General features: G+C 40.3%; 1 protein-coding gene across 4 annotated transcripts in view; it reads left to right on the top strand.

Moving 5' to 3' along the window:
* The first annotated feature begins 20225 nt into the window (after positions 1-20225).
* The window catches only part of LOC132822938 (collagen alpha-1(XX) chain-like), a 216384-nt gene continuing 213406 nt past the window's right edge, over positions 20226-23203 (top strand). For 3 of the 4 annotated variants that reach the window (XM_060836364.1, XM_060836366.1, XM_060836362.1), the window contains exon 1: positions 20230-20444. The gene's annotated coding sequence lies outside the window, so the exon portion shown is untranslated. Of the gene's footprint in view, positions 20445-23203 lie in introns of all 4 variants that reach the window. The other variant, XM_060836363.1, reaches the window with a different exon arrangement.

Raw genomic sequence — 23203 nt, 5'->3', positions numbered from 1 at the left:
TGTCAGCACGTAAGGTAATTTCTAAGCTAATATCCACTTGCTGAGAAACTTTACAGACATTTGATCTGTCTTTATTGTATATTTATGATTCTTTTTTAACCTTCAATAAAGATGTAGGTTATACTGACATTGTTTGTTCACAGGATTTACCAACATTTTTAAAGTGGTAAGGAATTAGAGTTGCAGTTCTTACAGATCCAATTAAACCTCTTTGTATACCTTTATACTGTTTTAAAAGCCTGTCCAGTAATCTCTATTGGAATGTGACACTTAACAAGAAATAAAATGATCTCCCACTGAAAGAAGGCTGGAGCCAGGCCAGAGCGGAAGCTCCAAGGTCACGATTCCCTACTAAAATGAAAAGCTGGCTCTTGTCCAAGTTTCCGTGTCACCATTGAAAACAATCCATGCTTATCTGAACATGGAACCAGCAGAATTGGGTTTAAACTAGTTTCTTCCAAAACCAGCTTTACCCTCCCTTCACAGAGCACTCATTTGGTGCTACATTAGGATTTCCATTGCCCTGCTTAACTATCCTGTAAAAGGAATAGTTATGGTTACAAAGATGCCTCTCTATCTTCCTAGCTATAAGACTACTGGTTAAAGGCAGCTTGTATGTTTTCTTTTATAAAATGTTCTCTTCACTGATGTAAACTTCTGCTCCAGGCGGGCCACATCCCAGTTCGTTCATGAGAAAGAAACTCAAGCTGCCACCAAAGACATTTCACACAATACAAGTGCTCTCAGGCAAAATTTATTCAGCAATTTTAAAGTGCCATTGTATAGAAACACTGACTCATGGAAAGTACAAAGGTATTTATAAAATTTTAGAATTAGGCAATAATGTAAGTAACTCTTTAATGAGTGAGATAAGTGCCAAATTTTGACAGTTTTTGTGCTGTTTTCTATATTAAATTGCCAAATGCCTAAAACCTCTAGTAGCTTTTGGAGAAAAGAGATATTTGAGCCATAAAGCCGAGATACATTCACTCGAGATTAGAAAAGGGAAAATCTAAAGGGAAATACTGTAATCATGTCTATGCAAGTTACAAAGGCAGAAAATGCTGGAAATATACCAGCAGATCAAGCAGCATCTATGGAGAGAAAGATAGTTGATGTTTCCTGTCTCCCCACCTCCTACATCCTCACCACCAAGAATAACTGTGATAAGCTCATGGATCTCTTTGTTACTAAGATCAAAACATCCAATCAGCTGCAGGTACTGCCTCACTCCCTTTTACCAACTCACTGGGTCAGACTTCCTCAGGTTCATCACTTACCTAGTTCTGAATTTCCACCTTTCTCTACTTTCTCTTGCATTTCCTTTCATGTCTTCGTGAAGCATATCCATCAGACACATTGCCTGCTCCCTTAACCCTATTCCCACCAAACTGCAGAACAGCTAATCTCCCTTCCTGGTCTTCTTATTAGTCACCTTTGGGTGTAGCTTCATAGTTTTTTGAAAGTGGAGTCGCAGGCGGACAGGGTAGTGAAGAAGGCATTTATTGATCAGTGAACATATGAGTTGGGAGTCGTGTTGTGACTGTACAGGAAATTGGTTAGGCCATTTTTGGAATGCTGCATTCAATTCTAGTCTCCCTGGTTGGATGGTTTGAGCTATAGGGAGAGGCTGAATAGGCTGGGTCTATTTTCCCTGGAGCATTGGAGGATGAGGGGTGGTCTTATAGGAGTTTGTGAAATCATGAGGGGCATGGATAGGGTGAATATTTCAAGGTTTTTCTCCAGGGTAGAGGAATCCAAAACCAGAGAGGATAGGCTTAAGTTGAGAGGGGAAAGATTTGAAAGTGACCTAAGGGTTCAATGCGGTGCATGTATGGAATAAGCTGCCAGAACAAGTTATGAAGGCTGCTACAATTACAATATTCAAAAGGCATCTGGATTGGTATATGAACAGGAAGGGTTTGGATGGATATGGGCCAAATGCTGGCAAATGGGACTAGATTAACTCAGAGTATCCTGTCAGCATGGTTAAGTTGGACTGAAGGGAATGTTTCCATGCTATACATTGCTATGACTCTATGACTAATATAGTTAATTATTTTCTTTCGAAGTGTTTGCCTTCTCTGAATCTGTTATTAATAGTGTTCTTAGAAAAAAACTATTGACCTTACATATTTGCAAACCACCATCCTATATCCAATTTATCTGCCTCTCCCAATTCCACCTTCATCTTTCACGGAAGTCTCATGTTTACGTCCCTTTCATTGAATTGAATCTTTTCAAGCAAGTTTCTGACCAGTTCATCACACCTACATAGTTGGTTTCAAAGTCACAAATGATTGCCTATTTGACTAACAAAGTTAAATTATTCCTCACCATCCTTCTTGATCTGTGTGTAGCATTTGACACAGTTGACCACACGGTCCTTCACCGACACCTCTTTCACTGTCATACAGTTAGATGGCATATTTTCATCAATTACATTCTAATCTGTCATATCGCAGCCAGAGTATCTCTTGCAATATTTCTCAGCCACTCATACATCATAATCTCTGGTATCTCTCATGGTTCTATCCTTGCTTTCTCCTAATTTCCATTCATTTGCAGCTCTGTAGGGATGCTTCATAGTTTTCACATGTTCTCTGGCATTCAGTTCTCCCTCACTCTCTTGAGTCTTCCACTACCATTGTTAGCAGACTGCTTACCTGACTGAGCAAACATTTACTCCAATTAAATATTGGGAAGATTGAGTACAAAAATTTAGTTTCCATTTTCTAGCTACCAAATCCATCCATTTCTCTGAAAACAGTCTGAGATTATTCACATCTGATGTCATATTTGATTTGTGGGTTTAGTTTCCAAATCATTATTTGGTGGTAGCCTGTTAGTGCTAAAATACAGGAAGATATTGGGAATGTCAAGTTTTGTGAAATGATTTTATTTTAAATAGTTTATTTAGTTTCAAGTTAGAGGTTCATGTAGCTAATTGGCATTTGTATGGCTGCAAAATTCATGCGATTCTTGCTGCAGTGGAGGATTGTCTTTGAGAGTTAGAGTACATCGGAGGCCATTGTGGTATTGGGTAATAGGAATTTCTTTAAGTTATCCCCTGAATTTCACAGGTGGGACAGTCTGCAAGAGTCTATATGAGGGAGTGCAGAAAGAGAGGCAGCTCATCCTCTATCAGCGGTGAAAATGTTGGCCTTGTCAGTCACCACCGAAATGCATGTGGAAGTTCATGAAAAGAATGAAGGCACTGGCTCCATGAGGATTTAAATGAGTTTGTAAGAGTCACTAGTTCAGCTAGAGAGAAGATTCTCTAACTGCTCCTTCACTGTGGAGGTCGGTTCTAGGATTAGATGTTAACCAGCTTGAAATGCAAAAGGAAGTCAGCCTTCGAGTTTTGAGAATAGCTTTGGGTTGCTTCTGGAGAATTAAGTATCCACTTAAGGGACTGAATAAATGGATCTGGTGAGAATTTTCAACTGCTTTAACAGTTAAATGGGAAACATTTCATGAATTAGATTATCAGTTACGTACTGAGTAGTGTTTAGTCAATATTGCTTTTAATTTATTTCTTATGGCAGAGGCCATAAGACTTAAAATCTTGTCGTATATTTCTTCCACTCAGTCACCAGATATTTGAATATCTTTCCGAATGTTACTGATTTGTACAGGGATTATAACAGTCCACAAGTGCTGCCTGACTGGCTAAATATGCTCAATGTTTTCTGTTTTAATTTCTGATTTTAAGTATCCGCAGTGTTTTATTTTTAATTTACAGTTTTCTGAATTAAGGTAAAAAGACAAGTTTGCAACAGATCTAAGTGCAACTGAAATGTCCGTAAAGTATGGTGAAGGTCATACTAATCAAGAGCTTTCTCTTTAAAAAAATGATTTACATTTATATTGCAACTTTCACAACCTCAGGATGTCCCTAATCATTTTATAGTCAATAAAGTGTGTTTTAAGTGTGGTCAATGTTATGAGGTAGGGAATATACATTAATAATTATTGTTTAAATTATTACTTTAAGTGTTATGCACCAAATGCAGTTTTAATACTGTCAATTAATTAATTTGTTGTTTTTTAACATTTCACAGCATTAGATAACATTAAACACAAAAGACTGTTGTTCACAACCAATAGGTCTCACATTTATGCCATGGAATATTGACTGAAGACAGGGAATTAGAGCCAAAGAGAGGGCCGATTCTCCATTGGCTACTTTTCTGATAAGACACCATGAAAGAAGTCATCTTAAATGACTCAAAACTGCGTACAAAGGGCTGAAGAGATCTAATGGATTAAGCAGAACATTTTTCAGTTCTAGGCTATAAAGACTAAGCAATATGAAATTGATTCTTGGCAAGGGTCTTACACTGTTTTGCAGTTGTCTTCCCAGGAGGCAGTTTCAGACCTGGCATCTGAGTACAAAACCAGTTTTGAATTACCATGAACCAAAAGTCACTATTCATTGATACTAAAGCAGCAATATAGTTGACAGTAGCCTTGACAATTTTCAGATCTGTACAATCATTGCTTTTCCAAAGTAAGTGCTTATTCTTTAATGACTAAGTTTGCCAATAATAAGATTTATGAAATAATTCTGTTGAAATTTTTGCAAATGAGTTGTAAATTTGTACCACTGAATGTGTTAAATAAAATGGAATCTAAAAATGACTACAGAGCTCATGTTCAGTTTCAGTGCTTTTTTCACCTTCGTGCAGTTTGTTGACAGGATTTCATTAGTAATAGAAAAGTTAAATTAGTTTATCAGAGGCATGATTACATTCCTAGCACAAAGTAAGAAAAATATCTGTCAGCAAATGGTCATTGATTATAGTGAACTTCATCCTAATGGACCGTGTCCAATTTATATTACAATGAAGTTCTCCTTGGTCTGATCATTTTAAGTACAACAAATAACCACAAATAAAACTCAACAGAACAGTTTAAGAGATGAATTTTCTTCTATTACCCCACCTAAAATTGATTAGATAGCAAAGAGAGGGAGTTAAAATTGGACAGTGAGCTCTATCCTTGCCTTACTACCTGCAAATGCTGGTAGGAGGTGGCCTCAAATCCATTTGCTAACTTTTGCTTCTGAGACCCAGTGCTAGAATATTGGCATGTGTGTTATTCATTTGATCTGTTGTGCTTCTAACTGTATTGAAGCATAGGAGCAAGAGGTCAACATTCAAACGTCTGAACCTGACCCTCTATCAAGTAGATCCTGGTTGATCGGTATCTTAGTTCTATTTTCCATGTCTTAATTAAATAAGCTTTAACAGCCTTACCAAATAAAAAATGTACCTAATTCTGATTAAAACTTTTTAATTGATTTAAGTTATAATAGCTTTAATAATTCTTCAACTGAAGTTCTATATCCTAACCTTATTTCCTCACTTTTCAATCCTACTCTTCTATATTTCTCTTCACAAATGCCTATTCAAATCCCTATTAAGTTACTTTTTTTGCCTCAATAGCAAATTGTTATGAAGCATTTTATATTCTAATTTTATGTGAAAATAACACTCCCAATCTCCCTAACCTGGTGATCATCCTACGGCAATGTTTATATTTATAATTTTATCTAACTTGTATGCCCCAGTTGCTGGTTCCTCAACTAATGAAAATAATGCATCAATAGTTACCTTCCCAAAGCATTTGAGAATCTTAAGTGCCTCTTTTAAATATCCTCTTAACCTGACTTCTAATGGAGAAAAGCTCATTTTTTTTGTGTCTTTCTTCAGAATGATAACAATTTTTTCTGCTATTATTCCAGGTGAATCTTCACCATAATTTCCCATTGGCTCTAATATTTTTTTCCTGCAGTAGGGTATTAGAACCACATGCAATACTTCACCTCTGGCCCAATTAATATTTTTTTATAAATGTAGCCATTTTATTTTGCTTCACTCTCTGCATCTTTTGAAGATCTAAGAATCTGCATTCCTAGATCATTCTGGGCGGCACGATGATTGAGTGGTTAGCATTGCTTCCTCACAGTGTCAGGGACCCAGTTTGACCCTTGAGCGACTGTCTGTGTGGAGTTTGTATTTCTCCCCTTGTCTGTGTGGTTTCCTCTCACAATCCAAAAATCTGTGGGTTAGACAGATTGGCCATGCTAAATTGTCCATAGTGTCTGGGGCTGTGCAGGCTAGATGGATTAGTCATGGGAAACAGCTGCAAATGTGTTGCTGGTCAAAGCACAGCAGGCCAGGCAGCATCTCAGGAATAGAGAATTCGACGTTTCGAGCATAAGCCCTTCATCAGGAATAAGAGAGAGAGAGCCAAGCAGGCTAAGATAAAAGGTAGGGAGGAGGGACTAGGGGGAGGGGCGATGGAGGTGGGATAGGTGGAAGGAGGTCAAGGTGAGGGTGATAGGCCGGAGTGGGGTGGGGGCGGAGAGGTCAGGAAGAAGATTGCAGGTTAGGAGGGCGGTGCTGAGTTGAGGGAACCGACTGAGACAAGGTGGGGGGAGGGGAAATGAGGAAACTGGAGAAATCTGAATTCATACCTTGTGGTTGGAGGGTTCCCAGGCGGAAGATGAGGCGCTCCTCCTCCAGCCGTCGTGTAGTTGTGTTCTGCCGGTGGAGGAGTCCAAGGACCTGCATGTCCTCGGTGGAGTGGGAGGGAGAGTTAAAGTGTTGAGCCACGGGGTGATTGGGTTGGTTGGTTCGGGCGGCCCGGAGGTGTTCTCTGAAGCGTTCCGCAAGTAAGCGGCCTGTCTCACCAATATAGAGGAGGCCACATCGGGTGCAGCGGATGCAATAGATGATGTGTGTGGAGGTACAGGTGAACTTGTGGCAGATATGGAAGGATCCCTTGGGGCCTTGGAGGGAAGTGAGTGTGGAGGTGTGGGCGCAAGTTTTACATTTCCTGCGGTTGCAGGGGAAGGTGCCGGGGGTGGAGGTTGGGTTGGTGGGGGGTGTGGATCTGACGAGGGAGTCACGAAGGGAGTGGTCCTTGCGGAACGCTGATAGGGGAGGGGAGGGAAATATATCCTTGGTGGTGGGGTCCGTTTGGAGGTGGTGGAAATGGCGGCGGATAATACGTTGTATGCGGAGGTTGGTGGGGTGGTAGGTGAGAACCAGTGGGGTTCTGTCTTGGTGGCGGTTGGAGGAGCGGGGCTCAAGGGCGGAGGAGCGGGAAGTGGAGGAGATGCGGTGGAGGGCATCGTCGATCACGTCTGGGGGGAATCTGCGGTCCTTGAAGAAGGAGGCCATCTGGGCTGTGCGGTGTTGGAATTGGTCCTCCTGGGAGCAGATGCGGCGGAGACGAAGGAATTGGGAATATGGGATGGCGTTTTTACAGGGGGCATGGTGGGAGGAGGTGTAGTCCAGGTAGCTGTGGGAGTCAGTCGGTTTATAATAGATGTCTGTGTTGAGTCGGTCGCCCGAGATAGAAATGGAAAGGTCTAGGAATGGGAGGGAGGAGTCTGAGACAGTCCAGGTGAATTTCAGGTCGGGATGGAAGGTGTTAGTAAAGTTGATGAACTGTTCAACCTCCTCGTGGGAGCACGAGGCAGCGCCGATACAGTCATCGATGTAGCGGAGGAAAAGGTGGGGGGTGGTGCCAGTGTAGTTGCGGAAGATGGACTGTTCCACATATCCTACAAAGAGGCAGGCATAGCTGGGGCCCATGCAGGTGCCCATGGCAACTCCTTTAGTTTGGAGGAAGTGGGAGGATTGAAAAGATAAGTTATTCAGGGTGAGGACCAGTTCAGTCAGTCGGAGGAGGGTGTCAGTGGAAGGGTACTGGTTGGTGCGGCGGGAAAGGAAGAAGCGGAGGGCTTTGAGTCCTTCATGATGGGGGATGGAGGTGTACAGGGACTGGATGTCCATAGTGAAAATAAGGCGTTGGGGACCGGGGAAGCGAAAATCCTGGAGGAGGTGGAGGGCGTGGGTGGTGTCCCGAACGTAGGTGGGGAGTTCTTGGACTAAAGGGGACAGGACCGTGTCGAGGTATTGGGAGATGAGTTCGGTGGGGCAGGAGCAGGCTGAGACAATGGGTCGGCTGGGGCAGGCAGGTTTGTGGATTTTGGGCAGGAGGTAGAAACGGGCGGTGCGGGGTTGTGGGACTATGAGGTTGGAGGCGGTGGATGGGAGATCTCCTGAGGTGATGAGGTCCTGGATGGTCTGGGAGATGATGGTTTGGTGGTGGGAGGTGGGGTCGTGGTCAAGGGGGCGATAAGAGGAGGCGTCCGCGAGCTGGCGTTTGGCTTCAACGGTATACATGGGAAATGCAGGGTTACAGGAATAGTGTGTGGTGGTGGTGGTGGCGGGGGGGGGGAGTGGTTGTGGAGGGGGGGGGGGGAGAATGGGTGGAATGGTGCTCAGAGGATTGGTGTGGACTCGACGGGCCAATGGTCTGCTTCCACACTGTAAGGATTCCACAATTCTATTCTAGTCTACATTAAGGATACTCTGAATGGTTCGATTCTTAGTAAATATTCTTAAGGTTTTGAAAGATATATAATGTGAAGAAATGTAAATTTAGTTGGAACTATTGAGGAAAATTGGGTAGGATATTTTGAAAATGTCTTGGAAATATTTTTATTCCCTTTGATATGGGTAGATGCAGGGACAGGTGGAAAATCTGACTGTAGCTTCCCTCAGACCCTCTCAACACAATGGATTTTTTCTCTGGTATCAAACTAGAATTTTGTTCCCATATGAGATTTGACAGTTGTGTATCACTAAATTTGCTTTACATTAAATTAATTAACAATTTAACTGCTCCCTGCATATGTGTATCAGATACAAGACCATTGGTTTTATTTGGAGGCCTGGAAAGAGAAAGTTGTGCAGTGTCAGACTATTTTATTTGGTGGGCTTCATTTAAAGAAATTAGGATCCAGACCTGCTCTGTCTCAATGTCAGTGTCCCTTACAGACAAACCTCATTCTAAAAAATATCTGTAGGTGGTATTGCAGAGGTTAAAATTGGGGTAGTGAAATCTGGGATGGGAGATAGCCTGATATTTTCTGTGAGCCTCAGAGGATCACCTCTAAACCTTCAGTCCAGATAGTTTAATAAAACAAAAGTCACAAAATTGTGAATATGCTACTCCAGGATTCTAGGTTTCCTTAGTGAGGCTGGCATCATGCATTAACCTAATATTTGCAACATTATTGTAATCTGATTGAAATTAAACCAAGATTTTGGAATTTCATTGGCATTCTCACCTGTCTTGGGCAAAGCCCTTGTGTAATGGCCCATCTGTCTTTGAAATGATGTGTGTTACAATGTTGTCAAGGATTGGGAGCATATGGTCAGGTGCAATTTTGTACTAAAGTCACAAATGGTAAAATGCTGAAATGTTTCTATTTGTTTCATAGCAAGTTGCAGTTTTGAAATGTGGAATTAATTAGCAAAATCAGCAATCTATTAAGTAATTAAAAAGGAAAAATTGTAACCAATGGGGATTCCTGCCAATGAAATGTAAAGGGCAAAAGTGAGGACTGCAGATGCTGGAAACCAGAGTTTAGATCAGAGTCGTGCTGGAAAAGCATAGCAGGTCAGGCAACATCCGAGGAGCAGGAAAATCGATGTTTCAGGCAAAAGCCCTTCATCAGGAATAGAGGCAGGAAGCCTCGAGGGTGGAGAGATATATGGGGTGGGGTGGGGGTGGGGGGGTGGCTGGGGAGAAGGTAGCAAAGAGAACAATAGGTGAATGGGGGTGGGGATGGAGGTGATAGGTCAGAGGGGAGGGTGGTGGATAGGTGGGAAGGGAGATTGGTAGGACAGGTCATGAGGACAGTGCAGAGCTGGAAGGTTGGAACTGGGGTAAGATGGGGGGAGGGGAAATGAGGAAACTGGTGAAGTCCACTTTTTTTTAGAGGAGATTACCTGGGGGTTGCAGTTCCTATTGTACTCTTTGCTACCTTCTCCCCAGCCTCCTCCCCCGCCCCACCCCATATATCTCTCCACCCTGGAGGCTTCCTGCCTCTATTTCTGATGAAGGGCTTTTGCCTGAAACATCGATTTTCCTGCTCCTCGGATGCTGCCTGACCTGCTGTGCTTTTCCAGACCATTCTGATCTAAACAATGAAATGTAAAGGTAAAGTACGTATGGACATGAATTCTGCAATGAGTAAATGGACCTCTTGATCTCAAAACCTTGCCCCATCTGTAATACCCAAGTCAGGAGTGCGATGGCATACTCTCCACTTGTCTGGAAGAGTGCAGTTCCAACAGTTTGAAAGAAGCTCAACATCATCCAAGATAGAGCAGCTAGCTTGACTGGCACAACATATGTTATGGCAAAATTGAGTGGCATATACAAGATGAACTGCAGCAACACACCAAAGCTCCTTTTAAAGTACCTTCTATGCCTGAAATTTCTATCACTGAGAAGAACAAGGACAGCCAATGCACGAGAGCACCATCCATCTGCAAATTCCTCCAAGCCTCACATCATCCTTGCATATATTGAAAATATATTGCCATTCCCTCGCTGTCACTGGGGCAAAATTCTAGCACTCCCTCCCTAACAAATTGCCACTATCACCTGATGAAGGAGCGTCGCTCTGAAAGCTAGTGTGCTTCCAATTAAACCTGTTGGACTATAACCTGGTGTTGCGTGATTTTTAACTTTGTACCCCCCAGTCCAACACCGGCATCTCCAAATCATGTGTATTAACCGACTGCATGTGCCAAGTTTTAATGAGACAGCTCATTAGCATCTATTCAAAGACAAGTAGGGTTGGGCAACAAATACCTTATCAGCAACACTTCTAAAGCCTAATCAAATAAAGACATATTGTGAATACGTGCATCTACTGAAATTCACAAGTCTGCGTTTGTGTATTTCCATGTATGTTAGTGATATAATAAAATAGCACCCTCTATTGACAGGCTGAGTTTGCACATGTGAAAACAAGTTCTCTGGGCATGTACTACTTCTATCATGTGGTGACATCATCACACGCACGCATACACATGTACTTTCACTTTCATGGTGGCATCATTGGACACACATACCTTTATTTGACGTGTTTTTTGAACTTTTCTCTGGAAAGCTCCATCAAGAGGCAGAAGTCATTGTACATTGCTAAATTAACCAAGAATTATTTCGGTTGTGAATATTTGAGTAATTTTTATTGTGCAGAACAGTTTGATAATCAACCTGAAAATTATGTGATAGAGCAGAGGATAATCTCCTGATCAGACAGCACATTGTGATAGTTACAGTACGGTAATCTCCCACTGTTAAACGAAACCATTTACAAGCTCTTACTATAAGCTCTACACCTTGGTAAACTTCTTCCTCACTTGTCAGTGATGAATTTTTACTGTTTATTTAGGAACAATAACTTTGAATGCTATTTGTGAGAGGCTGCATGTTTCTTAGACTGGTGAGCTCCTTTATTGTGAATATAAGTTCTTGGGCTTACATTGTCATTCTTTTCCCTTTCTGCTGCTATCTCCTCTCTTCTATTGTCTCAGCTCCTCTATCTTTAATGCTTGTACCACAAGATCAAAGTTATTTGCAAGATTTCTGACTATATTTAAACCTGTAATCAAAGGAAAATGATATGTTAAATCTGAAATAGAAGCAGAGTTAATGCAAATGCTCTGATAGCATCTATAGAGGAAAAAAAACAGACTAATATTTCAGAGGAAGAGCCAAAACCATCAAGAATAATAGTCTGTTCCTGCTTAGTTCACTCTTTTACATCTCATGTCACCTTCATTCTGCAATATGTTGTGATTTACAAGCTGCATTTGATGAAATTGTGCACCTTTGCTATTGTTCTCTTCCCTCACCACAATCCTGCCTTTGTACAATTAGTGTTTCGGATATCCAACAACTGGAACTTGTCTAGCCAGTGATGCAGAATAACAAAGGTCCAAAGGAATAAAAGACTACTGCAAGAGTTGTCAACACTCAGTTTAATACTGATCGCCTCAGCTAAGATTCTGACACCATATGTACTTTATGAGGCAAGATCTGCATGAGGTAAATCACCAGGCCTGAATGGACTGCAGTCTTGTCAGGAGAAAGGTTGTCACAGGTGTCAGCTTCTGCAAAGATGAGGTTGCCCATGAGTTCTGCTGCATGGGATTCTGAGAAGTCACGATATAGTCAAAGGTTGATGGGCACGGACCCAGAAATGCTTAGACCAATGGATGGCCTGCTAGAAACGCTGCTGTCACAGTAAAGATGCACTTAGGTTCTGTGTCCAGCTTGGCTTAGGGCTTCACACAGAGCTTGAAGTCCATCATTTCCAATAGTGAAATGGAGCACACGCATGAACACAACCATGATTGGGTACCCGATGGCCAATGTCTCAGCTTCTACTACATAAGCAGACATCACTTAACATCCAAGTATTGTTGTGGATGCTTAGACTGAGGTTATGAATTCTCAGCTTATAGCCATGTAGGATCAGATTGCTGTCACAATGGCTGCAGATACCAAACTAATAGCTCCATGTGTTGTTGCAGTTTGCTTTCCAGAGACTTCAATGTGGGCTGTGAAGTCATTGTCATATTGAAATTCAACATGATCAATAACATGTATGTCTTTCACAGCAGCACATATACATTCTCCATGTCTTGATGCTGAAATACTGTGTACCTATCCCAGGAGAAGACAATGCATTCAGGACAAACTGCAGAAGCTTGGAGAGTTAAGATCTACATCTGTCATTTGCAGTTGTGCAGAAGAAAGCATTTGCATTTCAAAAGAACCTTTCACAACATTTCAAAGTGCACACAGTTGAGTATCAATATTGTCACCATTGAGATGTGGGGTAATTAAAATATCATTACTGCAGGGTGTTTTATTTAAGATTTACATTTATGTCTCCATGATGAAATTCATGTCTAATACTAGCTGTTGTGTTATAACTAAATGGCACTTTCTCACTAGAATTCTGTTACCTCTGAACTTGCCAAAGTTTCACTGACAAATAATATTGCATGAGAAGTAATACTTCAGTATCTATTGCTACATATTTGGGCTTTCAACTAGTAAAACAAGTGTAAGAATTTAACTTGACCGCCATTTTGTTGATTAGTCAAGATTTGCAAAACAAATTGCAATTAGAATTTCCTTCTTTGTATGTTTCAGTACAGTTCTTAAGTTTGGCATGATGTTGTGAGGGATACATTTGTGAGGGAGAGAGAAGCATTTAAATTAGCCTATTCAGCTACAGCATAATGTTTCATTTATTTAGTTTTAATGTCTTTAATATAGCAGCCCAAGAGCCATATGATTTCTCACAAAAAGCATGAAAAGTTCTAAATGCTACAAATGCAATGAAAAGATAGATAGGCTTTCAATTGTGTATTACAGGTAGCTGAGAGTGTGCTGGCTTGTTGTGGTAAAATGCATTTAAGTTGTAGAGCTATGCATGGTGGTCGTAGAGGCTCCAATGTTCCTTTCATCACATCTGATTAGGAAAGTCTCCCCTTTTTTGCTATGTGCCATTGGCATTTGATGGAATGAATTGCAGGTTTTTGGCCACATTCTGAAGCTGAGATACTATCCACAGCATTACAAGATTTCCCATTAAATATGTACTGTAAGTCTTCATACCTAAAAGAAATTACTGTTTTACAGATTGTGACTGTGAATAGTCTTTCTCTTTTCTGGAGTCTCTGGGTGGAAGGTCCGACGTGGAATGGCTCAGTAGTTAGCACTGGTGTCTCACAGCTCCAGAGACCTGGGTTCAATTCCAGCCTCGGGTGACTGTCTGTGTGGAGTTTGCTCATTCTCCCCGTGTCTGTGAAGGTTTCTGCCAGGTGCTCCAGTTTCTTCCCAGTGTCCAAAAACGTGCAAGTTAGGTGAATTGGCCATGCTGAATTGACCATATTGTTCAGGCTAGGTGGGGTGAGCCATGGGAAATACAGGGGTGGGAGTGGATGAGATGCTTGTTGGAGGATCAGTGCGGACTCAATGTACTGAATGGACTGCTTCCACACCGTAGAGATTCTGTTTCTCCTTTGAAAGATTTAAAGATCACTTGAAATATATTAGGTGGGTAAGGAACACTCGTAGAATTCACCATATAAATGAAAGTGCATGTGCAAGTGCACCAAGCTAGCTCTCTGGGTAGGACATGTGGTTTGTACATCTGAAAGTAGACTTCTGGTGAATATTTGATGCAGTAGGAAAATCCCAGGTTGACAGCGGAAATACTTTTAGTAATGTTCTCAGGACATGCCTGAGGAGGTCAAAATTCCCACTGATTCATTCCTTCTGGCTTATGAGCAGTCAGAATAAAGGTGATTCATTTCGGAAGGCACTGAAGACATATGAGATATTGATGGAAACATTTAGAGGTGAAGTCGGGATATCAGAAAGAATGCACATATCTCCAAAGAACTCATCTGTCTGACCCTTCCAGCATCACCCTACCTGCATGTGGCATTTTATGCGGATTGCATGTTGCACTTACCGGCCATTTGAGAATCTTTGGAACTGGAGTAGAAGTAAATCACCCTTCATCTTGAAGGACTGCCTAAGAAAGAGCCGTGTGTGACCATCACTATGGAACTGCTTATCTGAAAGAAAGATTAGATGATCATACACATGAACTCATGTTGATGAGGCCAATAAAAGGAGAACGCCTTTTGATTAACTGACTGAGCTGAATAGAATGCTTAGTTATCTACTCTCCCACTTGTCTGCTCTTTGAGGTGGTTGATGTTCATCATCTGCAATGTTTGGTAGTCAAGAAATGTGACGCTGGAAAAGCACAGCAGGTCAAAGAGCAGGGGAATTAGTGGTTCAAGCATAAGCCCTTCATTAGGCTCTGATCTCCAGCATTTGCAGTACTCACTATTCTCCTAACTATGGTCGGTAGTGTTCAGGGAGGTATAGAGATGACTGCTATCCAGAAAGTACTTCTCCAAAAGAGACAAGTTACCTCAGACAGTTTAGTGGTTGAGTTCCCAACTCAGAATTTCTCTCCTTACATTTGCTCTCTGTTTTTGACGTGACTTGCCTTCAAATGAAGTTATGCTATTTTTTAATTTGGTTGTGTCATGTCAAGTAATCCTTGGTGAGCTCTTCCCAGAACTGAGAATCAATATTAAAATAAGTTAAGCCTTCAGCATCTCTTTGTAGACTTTTCCTTGTTCACCATGAGAACACACCCTTGACTCAAATTCTCCATAGATTTTTTTAAGCAAAAGTCAAGCGTTTTCTCTAAATCACCAGCCTAACTCATTTATGACTGTCTCAGTGTAGTGTGAATATGTGGTGTTCCTGCATGGGTGGACTCTTCAGTAGTTACTGATATTTTGATATCTTTTCCTACTACCTGATCTTCAGAAACTTTCGAGGACAGCTGAAGAGAAAGTGGTTGAATTTCTTAGCAATGTTCATGGAAAATGTATCTGTGAGACTCCTACAATATAATTGGAATATTGTTGGTAAAGACTGCTATTACTGCACAAGTCCAAGGGATGGAGCTGTGAACAAAATTGCAGAATCTGAAATAAATGTGAATAGCTAAATAACATTTTGACTGTATTTGTCCCTCACTGTTGTTGCCTTGTTAGTAAACAAATGAGCTTCATTTAAAGACTGCAGCTAGTAAACATACACTAATAAGTAGAGCTAGACCTTTTCAGAGTAAAATTAAGAAACACATATCTACAGGCTAAAGGTGACAGAAGTTGAAATTCTCTTTTATAGAAGGCAATTGATGCTATATCAATTAGATTAGATTTCCTACGGTGTGGAACCAGGTCCTTTGGTCCCACCTACCCTCCAAAAAGTAACCCAATCAGACCCATTATTTCCCTCTAACTAATGGGCAATCGAGCATGGCCAATTCACCTAACCTGCACATCTTTGGATTGTGGGAGGAAACCCATGCAGACACAGGGAGAATTTGAAAACTCTGCGTAGACAGTCGCCTAAGGGTGGAATTGAACCTAGGTCCCTGGTGCTGTGAGGCAGCAGTGCTAACCACTGAGCCACAATGCCACCTGTCAATTTTATATTTGAAATTGATATATTTCAGGCATGAAGAGGTATTTAAGGATGTCATCAAAGGTAGAATTAGGTTGCAGGTCAGCCATGGTCTCATTTAATGGCAGAATAGACTTGAGTGGCTATATGGAGAAAGTAAGGACTGCAGATGCTGGAGATCAGAGTCAAAAAGTGTGGCTCTAGAAAAGCACAGTCGGTCAGACTGCATCCAAGGAGCAAGAGATTCCTGATGAAGAACTTATGCTTGGAACATCGACTCTCCTGCTCCTCAGATGCTGCCTGATTGGCAGTGCTTTTCCATTGCCACACCTTTTGAGTGACTTATGTGGCCTAGACCTTGTGAGCAATGTTCCCTTTAAGGTCTGCAGTATGTAAGCCACTGCTGTGCAGGAGCCTCAGAGAAAATTAGAAAGAACTCTGCTTGTACGTCACAAAATGCCACTGACCACCCCTCAGACCTCACACCCCGCCTCCCTGATCTCTCAACAGACAGTTGACTACCACTTTCATTTCTGACTGCCTCTACTCCCAATCCAACCCTCAGCTCTCCACCCCAGCACTCAATTACATTGGAAATCACCCTTCCCAAACTCAGACCCCAACTCCCTGGATCTAACATTCCCCTAACAACTGGCCCTAAGTGTAAAACTATCACCTCTAACACCCAGAGACCTAACTGACACCAACTCCCACTCCTGGGCTTTAAATATATAATAACATAGCAATAGTCCAAACATGCTGCTACATTATATAGCACTGACGCAGAGCTCTTATCTGCCTCTCTCCTGCTTCAAACCCAAAACACGCCCATCTCTACAAGCTAGGAAATGCTTACATCCCAGCATCAGTCCCAGAAGCAACTCAATCCTGGATAGTTTCTTTAAATCTACTCTGCCAGATTATTTTGCACTATTTCATTCAGACATTCCCTGAAAATTGATCCTATTATCCTACTAATTATTTTAGAAACTATATATGCAAAATATAAGGTATTTTGGAGCATAGAAAACTATTTGGTGTGTTCAGTTTATACAAATTCCATGGGTAAATATTAAATTTCTGCAAATTCTGCCACTGTTGTTTTAGGAGTATTATTCCATTCCCCATCTGAAAAATAAATCTAGAAGTGCTATTATTTGCCCTATAACACCTACTGTCTTCTTCTTCTTCTTCTAGGATATTAGAGCATTTTAAAGGTGTCAGTTGCATAGAATGAATTCACTTGAAGCCAGAACATTATTCTATGGTTTCGTTATCCCATTGGGAGCATGATTTTATTTCTAACATTAAACTTGCTTCAAGGGTGTGAAACTTGTATTGATGTACATCTGCCCTCTAATGCTATGCTTAATGTTTATACTTACTTGAATCTTACCTATTCATTTCATTGTTTTGAAGATATATTATGTCTCCCCTCATTCATCTTTCCTCTGGCAAAAATAAATTCAGGCCATTTGAATCTCTTTGGAAATTAATCTTGTAAGACCTGGACTCATCCTGATTGTTCTTCACTGAATAATTTCTTAATATACGTCTCTCTTTCTCTCTTTGATGTAGGGTCACCAAAAGTGCACATCCAGGATTGTACCTTTAAGCTAAGAAATCTCAGGTATCACAATTTACAAAAAGCAGTAATGTGAAGTCAGAAAATGTGGATTTTGCCCTTTGGGTAAGAACCTTGAGTCAAATGGGTGTTATAAATCTGCACTGCATGGGAAACTGTCACCCAGCACTGATATTTCCTAAATTTGCAAAGGCTGAGCTTGTCATTGAGTTCAGGATGGCGGACAGACTCTGGAAACTGGAGAAACAACAGATGGCCCTCCAGCTCGGATGAAAATAAAATCTGCATATCGGCTAAGAGAGAGAGAAAGAGAAGGCAGCTTTTCTCCAAATTCTTACATTTTTAAATTAAAAAATAGAATCAACAGCTGGGTGACCATTGTGGAGGTGTTGCTGCCTGCAGCAGAAGCCAGGTAAGCAGGGAGGGGGCCTCAAAGTCTTCCTACAGCATTGTCTCCCTGGTGTTCTGCTAGTAGGTGACCTCCATGCGGATGGCAAGTAGGATTTAAGGATCCTTTAAGCCAGTTTCTGCCCTGAGAGAGAAGGAGACAAAATGTGAAACACAAAAAGAATCCCCCTCCCCAACATTGTTTCATTTGCTGTTCTATTACTCATTGACACATCAACAGTAGCCTATTACACTAGCCAAACTCCTCCCAGCATCCACAACCCAAAATCTGCCTGCAATCCTAGCCAGTTCACTCCTCTGATGGAGTGATAGCAACTTAATCTATTTAATATTGCACAGTTCGATGTTCTTTGATTGTGACTTAATGGGATTTAATTGTGCATGCAATGGGAGATTTATTCAATATTTATGGTTTGTTTCGAATTTATACACTACTTTACACTTGAGTTTGCTGAGCACTTACATAACATTATAAAAAATGTATGACACAAAATCAGACCAATTTGTTGATGCCGATGTTAATATTCAATGTGTCTCCTCATTCCATTCAGCAAATCTCATCCTTAGATGGTGTCTTTTGATTTCCTTTTCTATCATGTACTCATCTTGTTTCTGTTTGAAAACATCTTAGCTGTTGTCTTACACATATGCAGCAGTAATGAGTTCCTCAATCTAACCATTCTTAGTAAATACATTTGTCTTTATTTCCTTATTGGATTTATTAGTAATTATTTGGTCTTAATGGCCCTGAGTTGTGAATGGTCCATCATGTGGAAATGTTCTCTCTATATCTACCATGTTCAACATATTCCTAATTTTAAAATATCCAACCATTCACTCAAGTTTTGTTTTCTTATGTGAAAACATAGCTCCATCTTTCCTTGATATTTGTAACCTTCTCACTTTGCTTTGTTTCATTCTCTCCCCATCTTGTATGTGCCTCATCACGGACTATCTCCACATCCCTTGATACCATCAATCTCCAGAAATCTATTGATTTCTGTCAGAATGGGTTCAATGATTGTGCTTTCACTGCCCTGTGAAATTCCAAAAGTTCACCACCCTGAGTAAAGGAATTCTTCTTCGTTACAGACTTATAATAACAGGCTCCCATCCTGAGAATAAAATGTCTCCTGGTTTTAGACTCACCAGCTAGGAGAAATATCCCATTTATATCCACCTTGTCATGCCCTGTAAGAATTATGTAAATTTAAATGTAGTAATCCCACATTCTTCAAAACTCTAAGGAACACAGATTAAGCTTCTTAATCCATCCTAATGACTTCTCTAACTTGCTTTTATTGGTTTATTCATCCACCTCCCCAGATGCTTTTGCCCTTCTATCAGTTTGTTGCTTCATTGAAGTTTGAGAGGATGACCTATTGGTATCATTGCTGGATTGTTGATCTAGAGACCCAAATAATGTTCAGGGGACCCAGGTTCAAACCCTGCCATGGCAGATGGTGGAATTTGCTCTCAACTTAAATCTGGAATTAAGAGTCTAATGATAACCATGAGTCCATTACCAATTGTTAGGGAGGAGAAAAATAGCCTCTGGATCACGAATGACGGTGAGGGAAGAAAACTGCCATCCTTATCTATGTGACTCGAGACCCACGACAATGTGGTTGACTCTTAAGTGCCCTCTGGGCAATTAAGGTTGAGCCATAAATGCATCCACATCCTGTGAAAGAATGAGAAAAATGTTTCTTTCTAAAGTTACTAATTCATCCATCTGTAGGTTCAGCTGCCACTTTAACTGCCCAGTTTGTAAGTTTTTTAAAAAAAAAGTTTTCAGAGTTTTCTCATGTTGTCCTGTGCAATGCATTCATTTACCAAAGAGCTAAGAATATATGTTTAGGAAAATAGTCATTTGGATTGTTTAGATGAGCTGTTTAGTTCACAGTTGAATTGAGGTTTCAGGCATTGCAATCATTTCCCTGGGCAGGACTGGTCTCCGAGAATAATTTGCGAATTAGTGAAAAGATTAGGATATTTCTGCAATGGGCCATGTGGTTGCCAGGTTACCGGGTAAAGTCTGTTGAAAACTGTGATCCTTCTGGGAGAGTGTAAACATTGGAAACTTCAGAAACGATCAGGAATTATACAAATATCCATAATTAGTGTTATTTGCATCCTTAGCAGATGGTTTGTTACACTTCACTAATGTGTCCCATTAGAATTTTGCTTCGGTTTTCTAAATACGTTCGGAAACGATTTCTTTCAAAACAAATACGTTATTCAGTGTTGAAAGGGTTAATAATCCGCTGATTCGTCATCTAGGGGGCAGTCTACACCAAATGTGATCGAGTGCATGTCACACCCCTATGCATCGTAATGTGAGGAAAACTTTAGATCATAAATGGAATGATCATTCCGCATTCAAACCTCACTTCAGTAAGTACAGTGTGAGGCATATATCATTGAATAAACGAGCTATGGAAGGAGTTGTGTGAATCTGTCAGCTGCAAATACTCCCTCTGCAGTGGAAGCCGGGTTTGCATGTAGCATCAGATCACACAGACACCAGGAATCATCATTGCTCCAACAGGTAGAATCGCTTTTGTACCGGAAATTACCCCCAGATTAATAGTAGTTGATTTTGTTAAGGGAATAAATTATATGTAATGGGGTGCAACTATCTTATATATGCAGCAAGTAGCTTTTTTGAAGACAACATTGCAAAATAATCAAATAAGGAAAAAGAATTGAAACTTTGAATCGAAATAATTATTTCACATGTAATCCGTTTTTTTGTGTACTTTCCAATGTCTTTATGATAAGAAAAATGATACAAGAACAGTGAAAGTACTTTGTTTCTAAGATGTCGATAGGATGTTGGTACTGTATTTGCATGTTTAAATGAGTGAAATAATGATTTGATGTTGAGCTTTATGGCGTTAGAATTTTCGCACGTGTAGTTTTAAATCTATAATCTCCCTGGCAGCAAACATTTTGTCTTTTCAGTTGTAGAAGTTATGTGTACCAAATAAATTTACCTGAATCTCATCCGAATTACTGTTGGACCAATGGTTCGTAACACACTTGTGACTATTACTTCTTTACTCTTTTTTAGACTTTAAATAATTTGACTTTTCTCTATTTCATCAAAATGGTGCTGACACAAAAGGCTATCTAAAGTGAGAAATATTTATTAACCAGAACTCTTGACCTGTTAGTGATATTTTTTCTTAGTGTTAAGAGAGGCTGATCAGTGTTGAGTATAGATAAAATCAGATCAAATAATGTTTGTCACAATAAATGCTTAATCTTTGTCTTGAAAAGACAATTAAAATTTAGAGTGAAAATAGAAGTTTTATTCAACAAAATGCTTGGAAAGTTATTATTCTATATTTCCATTGTTAAAATTGAAACTGCTTAAGGATTAATTACACCCTGTCTTATACTTATAAGGCTGTTCCTTTTGACTCATGGCATTTTCCTTTTACAGCTTCTAAGTGATGTAATATTGAGATTGGAGCAGCATCTTCATGTTCACTCCAGTTTATAATGCAGATGTCAAGGATACTAGATTTGGGAGTTCAGTGAGGTTGTGTATTAAAGTGGACCCTCATAAAATCATCCCTACATTTCTCAAGTGCATTATCAATTCCAGTTTTACAGCATTCTCAAGGTGTATGCTAGACACTTTATAAACATTGAAATGTTTTTGGTCACTATACGGGCATAGATTAGATTAGATTACTTAATCTAAGTCGCCTGAGTCGGGAATTGAACCCGGGTCTGAGACTGAGTAGGTTTGTATGCATAGATACACAGAGCTGTCACTGAGTTAGGAGGAAGGATTCACAGTCAAACCAAATTCTGTGGATTAGGGTGGTGGAATTGATGATTTTAGATTGAATTACTTACAGTGTGGAAACAGGCCCTTCGGCCCAACAAGTCCACACCGACCCGCCGAAGTGCAACCCACCCATTTAGCATGGCCAATTCACCTGTGGGAGGAAACCGGAGCACCCGGAGGAAACCTACACAGACACAGGGAGAACGTGCAAACTCCACACAGCCTGAGGCGGGAATTGAACCCGGGTCTCTGGCGCTGTGAGGCAGCAGTGCTAACCACTGTGCCACCGTGCCACCCACAAAGTCCTAAGGTTTTTTACCCTCAAATATTTTTGTGTAGTCATTGTACTGTGTAAAATGATAAACTAGATGCTCTGATCTAGAAACAAATTTGTTGCAACAGATTTAGATAACAGTAGCCTTACTTAGTTGCCTGCTTATAAAAAAGATATGCTCCAATGTAATAATGAACAGTGGTAATTTTGATTTAACTTGCTCCGCAGAATGATAATGGCTTCAGGGATGCCCATTCTAGACTTAAAGCATTTTATCCTCAACATGAAGGAAAATTCTGTGGCATACTTAATGGAGAAAATGGCTACCTTCAACACTAAGTTTTTCAATTATGTTCTTCATTCAAATGATAAAATCAAAGCCACTTTGGACAATTATTCTGTTTTGCATCAAGTGAATATTTACAGAGTGAAAAATAAGTCAAATTCTTTATAAGTTTGACTTTTAGCATGGGTTTGTTTATATATAATTAAGATCCACATGTAGGAACATGCTTTAGCTAGGAGCAATAGTTCTATGGTTAGGGAGTTTATTGTATAATGTATAAGCTTTGTTGTTAGCAATCTGTACAGAAAATGTTTGAAATGCAGGTGTTTTTGTAGATTCTGAAATGGAGCATTTCCTTAAATAACTTGCTAACCATTTTTAGCTATATGTCTGGAAATGTAATAAGTCAAATTCCCATTAATGTGGTAAAAGCTGAGATGTGAGATCTGTACAATGGTGCCTGAGGAAACATTAAATGTGAAAAACAGATCTGTTGCTCTTCCTCTTGCTGCTGCTGTAAAACAGTCATCATGATTAGAGCTTGAGGGAAGTTTTCCAGTAATAAAATGATAAGAACGTTTAGTGACTATATTACAAGTAAGTACTGTGGCAGATAATGTCCTTTACAAATGTTCACATGCCTAGGTTGAAAACACTTACTGATTTATTGTAAGTTTTTTTTAATCTTCGGAAAGTTACTATATATCATAAAAAAAAACCTCAATGATTCAAAATAGCTATACAGGTTACCAGTCAGTCTGCTGCTCTTATCAGTGACCTGTACTTACATAATGTGAGGCTATGTATTGGTGCAGAAAATTGTAAACCAGTTCTTTGCAGCGCTCCACCGATTTATAAACCTCCAAATTATTTCTCCTCTCCTGAATGTAATTTATGCCAGGAATTGATTTCAGTTACCTCAAATTTCTTTGCCAAGCAGAGCCT

This window comes from Hemiscyllium ocellatum, chromosome 15, assembly GCF_020745735.1.
Source record: "Hemiscyllium ocellatum isolate sHemOce1 chromosome 15, sHemOce1.pat.X.cur, whole genome shotgun sequence".
Lineage (NCBI taxonomy): Eukaryota > Metazoa > Chordata > Chondrichthyes > Orectolobiformes > Hemiscylliidae > Hemiscyllium > Hemiscyllium ocellatum.
The sequence above is the reverse complement of the archived record's forward strand: the minus strand, read 5'-3'. Positions and strand labels throughout refer to the sequence as shown.